The following is a 14,893-nucleotide window of genomic DNA, read 5'->3' on the forward strand; positions in this document are numbered from 1 at the left end:
AATGATTTGCTATACGGCCTGATGAAGTCTTTGGTTTTCTGTCACTTAACACAACACATATCTGCTTAGAGAAAGCTAAAGGACACACTGGGTTCCTGCTTGTTCTGAAAATATTTGATAAAGACACTATTATCTAAGCAGGTCCCCGACACACATCACAGAGAGCTCTTGTGTTCACCAGCTGAAGATGGGGCGTTGTTGTTTGGGCCCTGGCGGTGTGACAAAAATCGGAGGGCTCTTCCAGGTGGGCTCATAGGTGGTTGTGGAGCAGGCCGCTTTTTGGTTGGTAACTAGGGGCTTGCGGCAATGGAGTGTGAAAGTTTAGTTCCAGCATACACCAGTTCCTCCATCTTTTTTGAAAAACCCAAGAGTGGTGAACATTGTGACAATGAGAACGTGTCCGGTGACAGAGGCTGTGCATCTGGAGATTCTGTCTGCAGAAATATGTTTTCCTGAGGATCATTTTTGAGTGACGAGACTTGATGCTGTTCTGATGCGTCACAGTCTGCCTGTGTTGAGCAGAGGGCAACTGATAGTGTCTCTATCAACATTGGGTGTTTTGGCTGCGTGGCATTATCACTGTCCTCGGGTGATTCGTCAGCCACAAGTCCACTCAGGAGCTCATTTGAGGTCCTGTGGTCATCCGGACATTTGCTAGGTGTGTGTTTGCAATTCAGTTCAGTGGCATACACAGCTGATGGATGATTGAGGGAGAAAAAAATATTGTCCTTTAGCACCTTTGCACCAAGTTTGTTTGGATGAAGGCCGTCTGATGTAAACAGCTGTCTTTGGTTCCAGAAGAGATTGAAGTTGTCGATGAAATTCAGTCCTTTCTTGTTGCATGTTTTCTGTAGCCATACATTTAGACCAAGAAGCAGTGAAAACTTATTTGTCCCTCTTGCAGGGAGTGGTCCACTTATGAACGGCTGAACCTTCAATCTTTCAACTGTTTCCAAGAGCTCACAGAAATCTTTCTTGAGCAGTTCTGACTGTTCCTTCCGAATATCATTCTTCCCCACATGGATGATAATCCGTTTTGCAGTATTGTGCTTTTTCAGAATTTCCTCAAGTTCTTTGTTTACATCAGAAACTGTTGCATGAGGAAAGCAGTATGTCATAGTAGATTTGCTCCTGAAATTCTTGATTATTGAATCTCCTACGACTAGTGTTTTTATCTTAGGTGTGATCGGAGCAGAATGCCGCTGTCTAGTCGGCCTTGAGCCTCTGTTCCATGCAGAATTAGTTGCTGAATTATGCGATCTCTGTCTGACTACATTTGGGGATTCTTCACCCATATTACTCAAAACTTCATATCTGTTCTGAAGCTGTATTTGAGTCCGAGCTGTATTTGGGGTAGAAGACGCTAATGTGGCAGCGTATGATCTGACCCCACGAGTACCCTTTGGTCTCGCACCTTGTTTATGCCAATGCTCATTTTCAACAGTTTTTTTTTCTGTTTTTCTGTGCTCAAAACAGTAGCAGGAACAGATTTATGGGACTCACCGGCTGTGTGCTGAGAGAATCCACAATGAAGCTGAAGTTCTGGTCGGATCGCAATCAACTTCGTTTCAAGAACTGCAATCTTTTGTAGAAGTTTGTGGCAGTTTGTACAGCAGTGAGAATCTGAATTAATCCAATTAAAGAGAATCTGTGCATTGTATAACCCATACACTCGTTTTCCTTAATAAAAAACACATAAAAAAATAATATATTCCAAAATGATTCCAGAGCTATACATGTTGTATATACAGATTAATGAAAGTTTAAAGCAATGTGTTTGTTACTTTTGTACTTTTTTTTATATTAGTTGAGTAAAATCATCGTTCATTGAGACAATGCCCTTTTGCTTTTCTCAGTGCCGGATTCAATGCAACTATGTTAATTTTAATTCAGCAGTTTACATTTTAAAAGCTAATTAATTGAACTTAAAAGTAATTCACAATACATTTTTTTTTTAAACTAACCCAAATATTATTACTTTATTTTTGGAAATTAAATGTGTTACTTTACTTATTACTTAGAAAAGTGATACTATTATTTTAAATAATCTACCTATTTTACCCTTTTTCATGATTTAATCTTGAAATCTTGATAGTCTTTTGTGTCTCCAGAATGTGTCTAAAAAGTTTCAGTATCAGATTATTGTACATTTTTAAATCTGTGAAATTTGAGCTGTTATGGTCGTGTAACTAATTTTGTGGCCTGTGCCATTAAAGCTGATTCTCCCCACCCACAGTTCCCATGTGCATGTCAGAGCCGTAGGCTTCATGTAGATAAACAGTACAGTGACAGACTAGAGTTAAGCAATTCTCCCTGTAACGAAGTAGCTGACACAGAGGGATCCATTTGCAGTATGTTTATTAAACACAGTTTATTGATAACAAGCACACAGATGTAATGTAATGCGTGTGCGAACTCACATCAAACACAGTTGTATTAAGTCGAAAGGCTGGCGGCAGGTAAACACAGGATGAGTGTGCAGGCATGGGTCAGAGACAGGCAGCGAATATCAAAGTCGGTGTTCAGGCTAGAGTTCAGGGCAGGCGGCGTTGATCAAAGTCAGTATTCAGGTAGAGGTGCAAGGCAGGCGGCAGGGAGGACGAGGTTGATAATTAAGGCAGGGTAAGCAACGGGAAAGCAGGCAATGTAGAGAAACGCTCAGTAGTGTTAGCCGGGGCAGAACAAGACTTCGCAATGAGAGTGTGTGTGTGTGTGTGCTGCTTATATGTGAGCGTGGGTGATCAACTCGATGAGCTGCAGGTGTGCATGCTATCAGTGTACGTGGATGGCGTTATGGTTAGAAGTCCGGTAATGATGACCTCTGCTGGTCAGCGAGGGGAATGACTGGGACCGAGTCGGTGACACTCCCTTACTACAATAAAAACTTACATAAATAAACAGTTCCCCTTTGGTTGTGGAACACCAGTGCTATAAGTGGGTTTCGGTTCAGAAGCCGCTTGTCTGAAAGAGAATTGAATGGGCCAATGAAGCAATGAATTGGCAGCGTAAGCTTGCGAACGCCAGCAAACGCCATCCTTTTCGCTTCAGAGACTTTCTGATCGAGTCGATGAGGGTTCCTCCTGCTGTGATCCAGCGATACCGAGCGAACGAGAGCATTCTCCCGGTCCAGAGTGTGTACAACGCAGCAGCAGACGGTCGAGCTGGATTTTCTCCCTTGCCTGGTGATTCTTTGGGTCCAGTCCTCCAGAATGGTGCGTATAAAGTTGCAACTTCACAAAGAGAGCAACATAGTCGTGCAGCACGTCCTTTTCAGGACGGTGCTCTGACTGTGCATTTTCTGGATGCTGTGGGTTTCTGTCCTCGGATGATGGGCACGGGCACTGCGTTACATGCTCCAGCATGTTAATGCGCTGCTCGCTGGCAGTTCATGTCGTCATTGCGATGCCATGACTGTTGCGCAGTAAAGATCGCGGCTAGCCTTTGCAAAAGGGCAAACCACCCCAGTTGTCCCCTGCTTGGCACTCGGGCAGATCTGAGGGTTCAGCGAGAGATAATCCGTCGCCCACTGGCCCGCGGACCTCTCGCTCCTCTAAGCGCTCCATCTAAGCTTCGGGCGGGGGAATCGATCCGTCTAACAGATTGTAGCCCTTACGCTCAATGACACTGGAGACAAGACGTCCACCGCGGCATCGGAGGGTGGGCTTTAATTGTCCGATGATGATCCAGACCCGCTCGCCCCCTTCGGGCAGGTGAGCGCTGTCAAAACGGATCCTGAAACGGACATGTTAGCCGTGCTTTCCCGGGCTGCTTCGGCTGTGGGTTGGAGATGGTTTATCCCCCAGCTCCGCTGCCAGACCGACTAGAGGGGCGTTCCCTTCTTCCCGGAGGTGCACAGTAGGATCACGCGGACTTGAAGGGCATTTTTTTCTGCTCGTGCTGTGTGTCCCTCCACCCTCACCACTCTTGACGGTGGAGTGGCCAGGAGGTATGTGGCGATTCCTCATGTTGAGTGCACGATGGTGGTCAATCCACGCGGCGCCTCTTCTTGGCGGGGTCTGCCTTGTCTCCCATCCAAAGCCTGTAAGTTTTCTGCTCCCTCGGAGCTAGAGCTTACAAAGCTGCGGGTCAGGCTGCTTCCGCCTTGCATGCGATAGCCACCCACCAACGCTACCAAGCGCAGGCGCTGGCCGAGCTGCACGAGGGTGGGTCCAACCCAGGCTTATGAGCTTCGCACTGCAGCCGACTAAGCTCTTCGGACTACTAAGTCCGCTGCGTGTGCGTTGGGGAGGACGATGTCCACAATAGTGGTCCAGGAGCGCCACCCCTGACTAAAACTTGGCTGATATGCGCGAAGTCGACAAAGTCCGCTTTCTTGACTCCCCCATATCCCAAGCTGGTCGGCGACACCGTCTGCGAATTCACCCAGGAATTTGGGGCAGTGAGAGAGCAGTCTGATGGGTGATGTTACCTTCAGCGGGACCGTAAGTCCGCCCCGCCCGCCATACCATCCATATCTGCTCCTCGCCGAAGGCACCCGCCTACGAGAGCTGCACCGCCCCCGCACACGCCTCTGGCGAAGTGGGCGCGTCGAGCACCTCGGAAGCAGGCAGCCCCCTGCCCAGAACGCCGCTAAGTCCGGCAACGGACAGCGAAGAGTCCCTGGGACAGGTCATCTGAAGAAGAGGGAACTTGCTCTTTTCCCGCTGGAGGCCGGGGCCCCATTTCCAGCGGCACTTTTTACTGCCATGAAATGAAATGGCACTTTTCCACTTCCCCGGATGTGACAGCCAGAAATCTGCCAGTCTGAGACACTGTGCTCTCTAGCTCGCAGGTTCGGTGCGCTCTGCCAGTGGCTCACGAGCGCTGGGACGGTTTCCTTCCCCCAGCCCTCGAGCCCCCTCTCCGGAGTCAGGGTGTGGAGCCAGAGCGAATCGCTCTCCTCCAGCTCTTCCGCGGGACCCTCGCGCTTCCTGGATCAGCACACCCGCTCCGCACTGCCCCACCTCTGGTATGTCAGCAGTTGTAGCGATGACGCCATTAGCGAGGGCTCTGCCTGCCTGGTTAGTGCGGGCCAGCCCCTCGCGGTGGCTCATACGCACAATCAGACTCGGCTACGCGAATCAGTTTGCGAAACGGCCCCCCAAATACACGGGCGTGTATCTCACCAGGGTCAACCCCCTGTCCGACCCTGTCTTGCGAGAGGGGATTGCTGCCCTCTTGGCGAAGGGTGCAATCGAGCCGGTTCCTCCAGCCGAGATGGAGAGCGGGTTCTACAGCCCGTACTTCATCGTACCCAAAAAGAGCGGTGGGTCACGGCCAATCCTAGATCTGCGCGTTTTGAACCGCTGTCTTCACAAGCTGCCATTCAGAATGCTTACGCAGAAGCGCATCCTTCAATGCATTCGTCCTCAGGATTGGTTTGCAGCCATAGACCTGAAGGACACGTATTTTCATGTCTCCATTCTTCCTCGCCACCGCCAGTTTATGCGGTTTGCGTTCGAGGGTCGAGCATGGCAATACAAGGTCCTCCCCTTCGGGCTCTCTCTGTCTCCGCGGTTCTTCACCAAACTCGCGGAGGGTGCCTTAGCGCTCCTTCGGCTTGCGGGCATCCGCATACTCAATTATCTCGACGACTGGCTAATTTTAGGCCACTCGCGGGAGTAATTGACTATGCACAGAGACAAGGTGCTCCGGCATCTTCGCCTATTGGGGTTGCAGGTCAACCGAGAAAAGAGCAAACTCACCCCGGCATGCACAGTACAAAAAATAAAAAAAAAAACAATACTGAGAGGTCACCGATCATGCGCAGTACAGGTTCTTTTTTAGCGCTGTCATTTCAAACAGGGCGATTATGGATAAAGAACCTACTGCGGTGGATAACGAGGGAAAAAAACAATCATACAGGTTGTTTTTTTGTTTTTATAATGTTATATTTTAAAGATTTCATTAGCAAAAACAGCTGACCTAGTTTTAGTCCGTTTTACTGTCTCTGGGCTTTTGTACTTCCATTTTAAACCAAATAATAATGGTTGTGGTAAGATTAACCGTGTTTTTGTAGTTTAAAATATGGTATTCAGTCATGTTTAAACAAATAAATACCACATTTTCTGTAATAAATTGTGGTTAATTTTTCTTTCTCGATCTTAGTTAATTAACATAACTCATATTTATTTTCTACTTTTATTTAAAGTCATCATACACAAAACAACTGAGATCAGGACAGGTATCTGATGGTAACTAATATAAAAGTGATCATACATGAAACCCCTGGGATCAGGACAGGTATTTGATGTTAATATATATAAAAGTGATCATACATGAAACACCTGGGATCAGGACAGGTATCTGATGTTACTGGATATAAAATAAAAAAGAAATCATACATGAAACCCCTGGGATCAGGACAGGTATTTGATGTTAATATATATAAAAGTGATCATACATGAAACACCTGGGATCAGGACAGGTATCTGATGTTACTGGATATAATATAAAAGGGATCATACATGAAACCCCTGAGATCAGGACAGGTGTTTGATGTTAATGTATATAAAAGTGATCATACATGAAACCCCTGGGATCAGGACAGGTATCTGATGTTAATGTATATAAAAGTGATCATACATGAAACCCCTGGGATCAGGACAGGTATCTGATGTTAACTAATATAAAAGTGATCATACATGAAACACCTGAGATCAGGAAAAGTATCTGATGTTAATATACATAAAAGTGATCATACATGAAACACCTGGAATCAGGACAGGTATTTGATGTTAATGTATATAAAAGTGATCATACATGAAAAACCTGGGATCAGGACAGGTATCTGATGTTAATGTATATAATATAACAGTGATTATACATGAAACACCTGGGATCAGGACAGGTATCTGATGTTAACTAATATAAAAGTAATTATACATGAAACCCCTGAGATCAGGACAGGTATCCGATGTTACTGTATATAAAAGTGATCATACATGAAACCCCTGGCATCAGGACAGGTATCTGATGCTACTGTATATGATATATATAGTATTTGACACAAAAGCCGTGGGATAGTGACAGGTATCTTAAGTCATAACAGTATTAATGTAATCTGAGAGGTATCTGAAGTTAATTTGTTTAATATAACATACACTGACTTTACATGAAACACCTGCGACCAGGACAGCTATTTTGTACTGCATGTAAAAGGCATTGGACACGAAACCCCTGCGAATACGTACAGGTATCTGAATCAAACGGCTGTTTTCACAATCTGCGCATGATCCGTGACCTATGCAAATTCACAGATAGGCCACGCCCACTCGATGACGTAGTAGTGGTTACGCTGTACTGAAACCCCTGGAAAAAAGTGCCTGCCAACTCACCCCAGTGCAGAGGATCTCTTTTCTCGGGATGGAGCTGGACTCGGTCACCATGGTAGCGTGCCTCTCTGGAGAGCGCGCTCGCCTGTTGCTGAACTGTCTGAGGGAGCTTGACCGCAAAATAGTGGTCCCACTGAAATACTTTCAGAGGTTCCTGGGGCATATGGCATCTGCTGCGGCTGTCACGCTGCTCGGATTGCTACATATGAGACCACTTCAGCACTGGCTTCTAGATCGAGTCCCAAGACGCGACTGAAATCGCTGCACGCCATTCATATCCCAGGTATGCTCAACCGTGCAGCCGATGCGCTCTCACGGCAGCAAATTCACTCTGGAGAATAGAGACTCGACCCCGAGTCTGTCCAGCTGATATGGGCGCGATTCGGGGAGGCCCAGATCGATCTGTTCGCTTCCCCCGAGAACGCTCATTGCTAGTTGTTCTTTTCCCTGACCGAGGGCACTCTCGGCACGGATGCACTGGCCCACAGCTGGCCTCGGGGCACACGCAAGTATGCGTTTTCCCCAGTGAGCCTACTCGCGCAGCTATTGTGCAAGGTCAGGGAGGACGAGGAGCAGGTTCTGCTAGTTGCGCCCCTCTGGCCCAACCGGACCTGGATATCAGAGTTCTCCCTAATCACGATAGCCCTCCCCTGGCAGATCCCTTTGAGAGAGGACCTACTTTCTCAGGGACAGGGCACCATCTGGAACCCTCACCCCGATCTCTGGAACCTCCACGTGTGGTCCCTAGACGCGAGGAAGACTTAGGTAACCTACTGTCTGCGGTGGTTGATACCATCACTCAGGCTAGAGCCCCCTCCACGAGGCGTGCCTACACCCTGAAGTGGAGTCTTTTCACTGAATGGTGTGTCTCTCGCAGAGAAGACCCCCGAACTTGCCAGATCAGTGTTGTGCTCTCTTTCCTTCAAGAGAAGCTGGAGAGCATGCTGTCGCTCTCCACTCTCAAGGTTTACGTTGCCGCCATCTCCGCTTCACGACGCGGTAGCTGGCGGCACCGTGGGAAAGCATAACCTCATCATCCGGTTCCTCAGAGGTGATAGGCGAATTAATCCAACTCGCCCCCCTCTCATGTCCCCTTGGATCTCCCCCTCGTTCTCATGAGCTTGCGTTCAGATCCCTTCGAGCCACTCGAATTAGTATCTTTAAGCTTTCTGTCCATGAAAGACAGCTCTGCTGGTTGCGTTGGCCTCCATTGAGAGGGTCGGGGACCTGGAGGCATTTTTGGTCAGTGACTCGTGCCTGGAATTCGGGCCGAATTTTCTCACGTTATCCTGAGACCCCGCCCGGGTTATGTGCCCAAGGTTCCTACCACTCCTTTTAGAGACCAGGTAGTAACCCTGCCAGCGCTGCCCCCGGAGGAGGCAGACCCAGCCCTTTCCTTACTCTGTCCAGTTCGCGCTCTGCGCATTTATGTGGACCGTACTCAGTACTTTAGATCATCTGAGCAGCTCTTTGTCTGTTATGACGGTCGGCAGCAGGGAAGTGCCGTGACCAAACAAAGATTCCCACTGGATTGTGGAGGCCATTTCTTGTGCTTATTTGAGCAGAGGTCAGCCACATCCCCCGGGAGTGCGTGCGCACTCCACTCGGAGCGTTGCATCCTCTTGGGCGCATGTATGCGGCACCTCTTTAACAGACATCTGTAGAGCTGCGGGCTGGGTGACACCCAACACATTTGCAAGGTTTTACAATCTGTGAGTGGAACCGGTTTCCTCAAGGGTGTTAGGTAACCCTTGGTGATTGAGGAAACAACTCGGTGGTGTGTTGTAACACGCTTGCGGTGCCTCTTTTTCCTTAACACGGAGAGATGTGCACCTTCCTGTCTGTCAGTAAAGTTCCCTGTTCGGTGAGCCCTGCAGATTCCTCCGAGGCTCCCAGCACTGACTCAGCGGAGGAGTCTCTTGCTGGCCCACTACGTTAGGTCTGCCCGCTGGTCAGCCCGCGTTTTTGGGTATAGGTGCCGGTTATGTGCGATCCCCTCTGGCGATCCCATATGCTTTTACGCCACGGTTCAGTCCCCCCTCTCGGGTGGACCCGTGCCTTCTCTATCCGCTAACCACCTTCTTATGCACACTCCCCCTTCTTAGGGCTAGTCTATATATATTTCCATGTTGTCTCCCTCATTGGGAGCGGATGGTCTCCGCAGTGTCCTCCCTACTGGGATTGCAAGCTTCCCAACGTACTGTCGTATTTCCTAGAATTATCTAGACGCTCGCGACTCACCAAAAAAATATACCTATTCCGTAAAACTTCTTTTGAAGTGGGGATAAGTTAGGGCCAAGGGCACGTTGGAGGACCGCGCCTTCCATGATTTGGGTACGTCACGCTTACTTGACTGCCCTCTCATCGGAGGCGTTGGTAAGGTGCAGTCATTATGGCGTTTTCCATAGTCTCCCATACGTGGATTTTAACATCAAATCCACTTATAGCACTGGAGTTCCCCAACCGAAGGGGAACGTTCGAGGTTACAGAAGTAACCCTTAGTTCCCAGAGGAGGGGAACGGAAGTGCTATATTCCATTGCCATAATGACTGTCCCTTAGCTGTTTAAAAGTCTCTTCAGCTTAAAAGGATGGTGTTTGCTGGCGCCAGGTGTGCTATATGCTGGGATAATTGGCAATGAGGCACACCTGCGCAAGCTTACGCTGCCAATTCATTGCTTCATTGGCCCATTCAATACTCTTTCAGACAAGCGGCTTCTGAACCGAAACCTCCCATACGTGGATTTTAATATCAAATCCACTTATAGCACTTCCGTTTCCCTCCTCAGGGAACGAAGGGTTACTTCTTTAACCTCGAGCGTTATTTGGTATATTTGTTGTGGAGTTAATTCAAGCCTTTCTGCAATGATGAGTCACACACAACATTGTTATGAAGTTCGCTTGTGTGTTTGCGTGCACATGCACACACACACAAGTTTAGTTTTTCACAGTTTTTGTATGGAGAATATGACAGGATACACGTTAATATCCATTGCTGTATGGACATCCGGTTAAAGTACAAAATATTAAGTCCTGGGATTGAAGCATTTTTTATAATTGTACAGACATGCAGCTGTGGTGATAAATTACAAAGTGATTTTACTGTCTTTATTATAAACATGTACTGTTTTAAAAATGTTTAAAACTTGTAAAATTCCTTCTTGATCACATATGATGATGACTGATGATCACAAAGAGCTCAACAAATCTTTTATTTCCAGTTGCTTTTCTCACGTCCTGTCTTGTTAATATGATTATACACATTTCAGTGGAGACATGATAATTCGCGTCTGTCAATCAATTCGGGAGGAGGTGAAACTGCACTCTTACGTCAAATTGCGGTGGGCCTCAAAATTAAAGAGATTTGGATTCTATTTTAACTTTAGGAAATAAAAAAGAGACTTATTGTGATTTCTATCACCCCGATATGACAGTGGACACACAGACACAGTTCTGTTTAAACTGCTTACAAAATATTATTTTCATTATAGGGGCTTTTTAACTCACATTACTTGAATGCATTATCCCCAACACTGCATGTTAATGACTTTCAATTTGGTGATTGATAGTTTAACATGTTTTACCAAAGAAATTTTAAATATAGTTGATGCTACAGGCAAAAAAAACACTTCATACTGTTACTGCAATATGCACTTCCAAAAGAGGGAATGGACGTTTTTGATGGATATGGAAAGTGACCTCACTTTGACTACTCCACTGACACAACTAATTGATTTTTGAAATATGCCTGAATTAATATTGTAGCTCCACAAGTTCTGATAAGACACTTGACAGCTTGTGAAGTAATTTTTCTGTTTGCATTTGAAATTATTTTGATATTTAACTTAAAATCTTTGCTATATCTATTTAAAAAACAAAATTGCATGTGTTATGTGGGGGGCGAAAGTACTCAGCACAATCTTTAAGACAGCATATACACAACACAGTTTTAGCCCCCTGTGCTCTCAAGCTATTAAGGTGGTTTCCTTCTTGAATGTAACAATTTTAAGGCAATCTAAACACAAGTGGGTTTTGTAAAGCCAAGGGTCTTAATCAGCTCACTTATTCAGTAGTCAGGGCCATTTTAAGTGTTGTCTTAATTGCAAAATTCTTTTGGTGCACTAAAACATTCCCTCCCTATAACGTCCCAAAATGCACCATGAAAATCAGATAGCATCAATGCACATTACTCTCTTAATAGAACTTCAGAAGTGCAAAGTATGAATAATGGGAATCAAATCATCAAACATAAAGACAAAAGAGAGGCCTGTAAAAAAAGAAATGTTTATTTACATTTTAAATGAACATATGTGGACAGTTTAAAACAAACCTAGACAGACAATAACGACTGTGATGGGGGTGAAATATTTTTATAACACTTCTGTTTAGTTTTTATTAAGTTATATTAAGTCTGCATAATTAAGGGCATGGCCATTTGAATGATCGCCATCACGTTACTTCAGCTGGTTCTGGCTGATTAGCTGCTGAACTTGGCATATATATTGTATATTTGTTTTGTTTTATGGAGCTTTACACAGTCAGTTGCCTTTTTGTAGTAATTTAAGAGCAAGAACTTTACAGAAATCCCTTATATGGAGCTAGTTTGGGTGCAAATTACTAACCTTGTGTATGTGGGTGCTCATTTGAAACACGCTAAATTCACAAAAAAGAAAAAAAAATTGGATCAAAGTCACATGTGAGACCACATCTTCTAAGAAGAAGGACTTTAAGAACAATCTAGGAAGCATTTATGATTGATTAATAGTTGAAATGTTGCTACAACACGAGACAACCAAATTATTTAGCTAACTTGCGCTTATAAAAACTTTGTGGAAGTAATATATGAAAATAGAAGATCTGCTGTTGTTTTAAATTTTAGTTTTGATGTTTCACACTAAAGGACATTTCATGTCGCGTCATGAATTCAAGCTCATTGCTGTCCTTACCGGTGCCTGAATTGTGTGTACATGACCTACTGATCCATGGCCTCAGTGGTTTGGGAGCTGATTGAGATGCACCCTAAATCATTATTATCCCTGTGTAAACTACAAAACACATGTCATTGTCACCTACTGGCCTGGCACACACAATGCAGCATTGTTCTTTTGTGGATGTATTGTAGTCTGTAAATAACATTTTTCAAAAATAAGGAAAACCATTTCCATTTGTAGAATGTTTCTCTTTTAAAACACACACTGATTAATTATACAAATATTCCAAGCAGGGTAACACAGTGAGTGGCACAGTGGTAAGTACTGTTGCCCAAAGCAAAAAGGTCTCGATTCATTTCGGTTGGCGACCTCTGATGAATAAAGGGACTAAGCCATAAGAAAATGAATGAATAAACGAACAAACGAATGTTTCAAGGAACAACACTACCAAACTAGAAGGCAGGAGCTAGTAGAAGCTCTCCAAACACAATCAGAATGTGATGGATTAGATGGCGTACCAGGAATGAATGTTTTTCAGTTTTTATGAAAATTTTTTAACTCCATTACATTACCTCTGAAACGTATGATTAATTCTACTTACATCATTAAAATCTACCAAGAATAAGTGACCAAAAGGCAGACACACATAATATCGAAACGTCAAAATAGCACAATCAAGGGTATAGTTTTATTCTTCAGTCTCTGCTTTAAACTAGATCCTTAGCCACTTGGCATTCAAAGAGCATGCCTTACATTAAAATAATCTGTCATTCTGCATGTAATTCTAACACATTGTTTTGACTTGTTGGAGTGAGCCTTGGAGAGATACAGCATATGGGTTTACACCAGCACAGCAGGACAGGCCAGAATTCATGCAGAGCTGCTAATCTTTTGCCCTCAAATGCAGTGCTAAGCATGCTAATGCTCATGTTATATAAAACTTCCAGTGTCTTCACCGAACAGGTAAGAGATACAGAAATTATCATTTCAAAGATTGATTTAAAAAAAAATTTATTACTTCATTTTCAAGAAATAAAAGATTGAGACATAAACACCTAATCGGGTCAACAAATCTCGGTCAAAGTAGCAGCAATTATGCACATTTTGAGATGGCAAGATACCCAGCTTGCAAAATTCATGTGGCGCAAATCCGGCTCACACCAGACACTTTCATCTGGCCTACATACCGCATGGAATGATGGCACTTGGGCGGTCCGCTCCTGTTTGCCAGATCTGAGCCACAATTAAGCCATAGCAATACCCCATATCAGCCAGAATTGAACTAAATGAACCAGAACTGACCCTATTCTGGGCCACAGTTTGCTTTTATTCTGGCCCAGATCCGGCCCACACCAGACACTTGCTAGGTGTGGCAAAGTACAAAAATCCCAGCATGCATTGCAGTATGAACACATTCTATAGCTTATTGATTCTACAGTTTACATTATTTGCTTTGGATTCTGCTGTTTATGTGGACGTTGTTGATTTTGTCATTTTTACTATCCTTTCTTGTGATGTTTGTGAGTTTTGTTCATTTTGTTAACTGTCACCGTTGTTGAGGTTTATACGCTAATTATTGATGTCTCTGTGAGCAGAAGTTAAACTTAGTTTAGCTTAAATTTAGCTTATAAACTTTCATAATTCTGTGGCATGTGCAAACATGTTATTATGGTACTTCTATATTAATGGATTAAACATTGGTTAACATTAGTGAATTATATTATTTCATCACAGGTTGTGCCTCAATTAATTTTATTGTTTTATTTTATTAATTTATTTTTTACCTGGCTTATTTGCTGTGATGAATAAACTTTTTGAGCAAAGTTCTAAAAAAAAGTTACAGCTCCCCAAGAACAGATTCATATTGAGAGGTTCAGGGCTATGAGCCCAACTAAACACTTTGCTCTATGGTGGTGACTTTAGGCTATGTGGTCTACATATGTTTTAAAGGGCACCTAGGTTACCCCTTTTTTCAGATTTAATATAAGTCTTTTGCGTCTCTAGAATGTGTATATAAAGTTTCAGATCAAAATACCCATCAGATTTTTCATTATACCTTTTACAAGATGCTGTTTTATACTGATTTTCCAGCAGGGGGGGGTTTTGTCGTACTGTGCCTTTAAGCAGAGTCTTTCCCGCCCACTATTTCTACATGCCTCCTCCCTCAGCTGCGTCAGACAACAGACAGACTTAAAGGAAGAAGGTCTCACGTAGCGTTTGTGAGATACTACAGTAAAAACTAACCTTTACTAATCAGTATTGTGAAGTTGCATTGATGAGTCACACAATATCGTTACAAAGTTAACGCACGCACGCACACACACACAGATACACACAAACGCAGGCAGACAGACAGAGCACGCTTAGCTTAGTTAAGGCTAACCTCAAGTACTGTGTGGATATCTGTTATGCTAATGTTCAAAATAAACCTGAATTAACTTCCACAAACCAGGATTGAAGCGTCTTCTTTTATACTTGTTCTGACACGCGGCTGTGCTGATGAAGTAAAGCTGAAGTAAAACGCTGTAATTAATTACACACATACTCTGTTTTAAAACACTTTAAACATGTGAAACTTACTCTTAATCACATTTGATGATGATTGCTGATCCTAGCGAACAGAACAGAGC

This window comes from Danio rerio, chromosome 21, assembly GCF_049306965.1.
Source record: "Danio rerio strain Tuebingen ecotype United States chromosome 21, GRCz12tu, whole genome shotgun sequence".
NCBI classification, from domain to species: domain Eukaryota; kingdom Metazoa; phylum Chordata; class Actinopteri; order Cypriniformes; family Danionidae; genus Danio; species Danio rerio.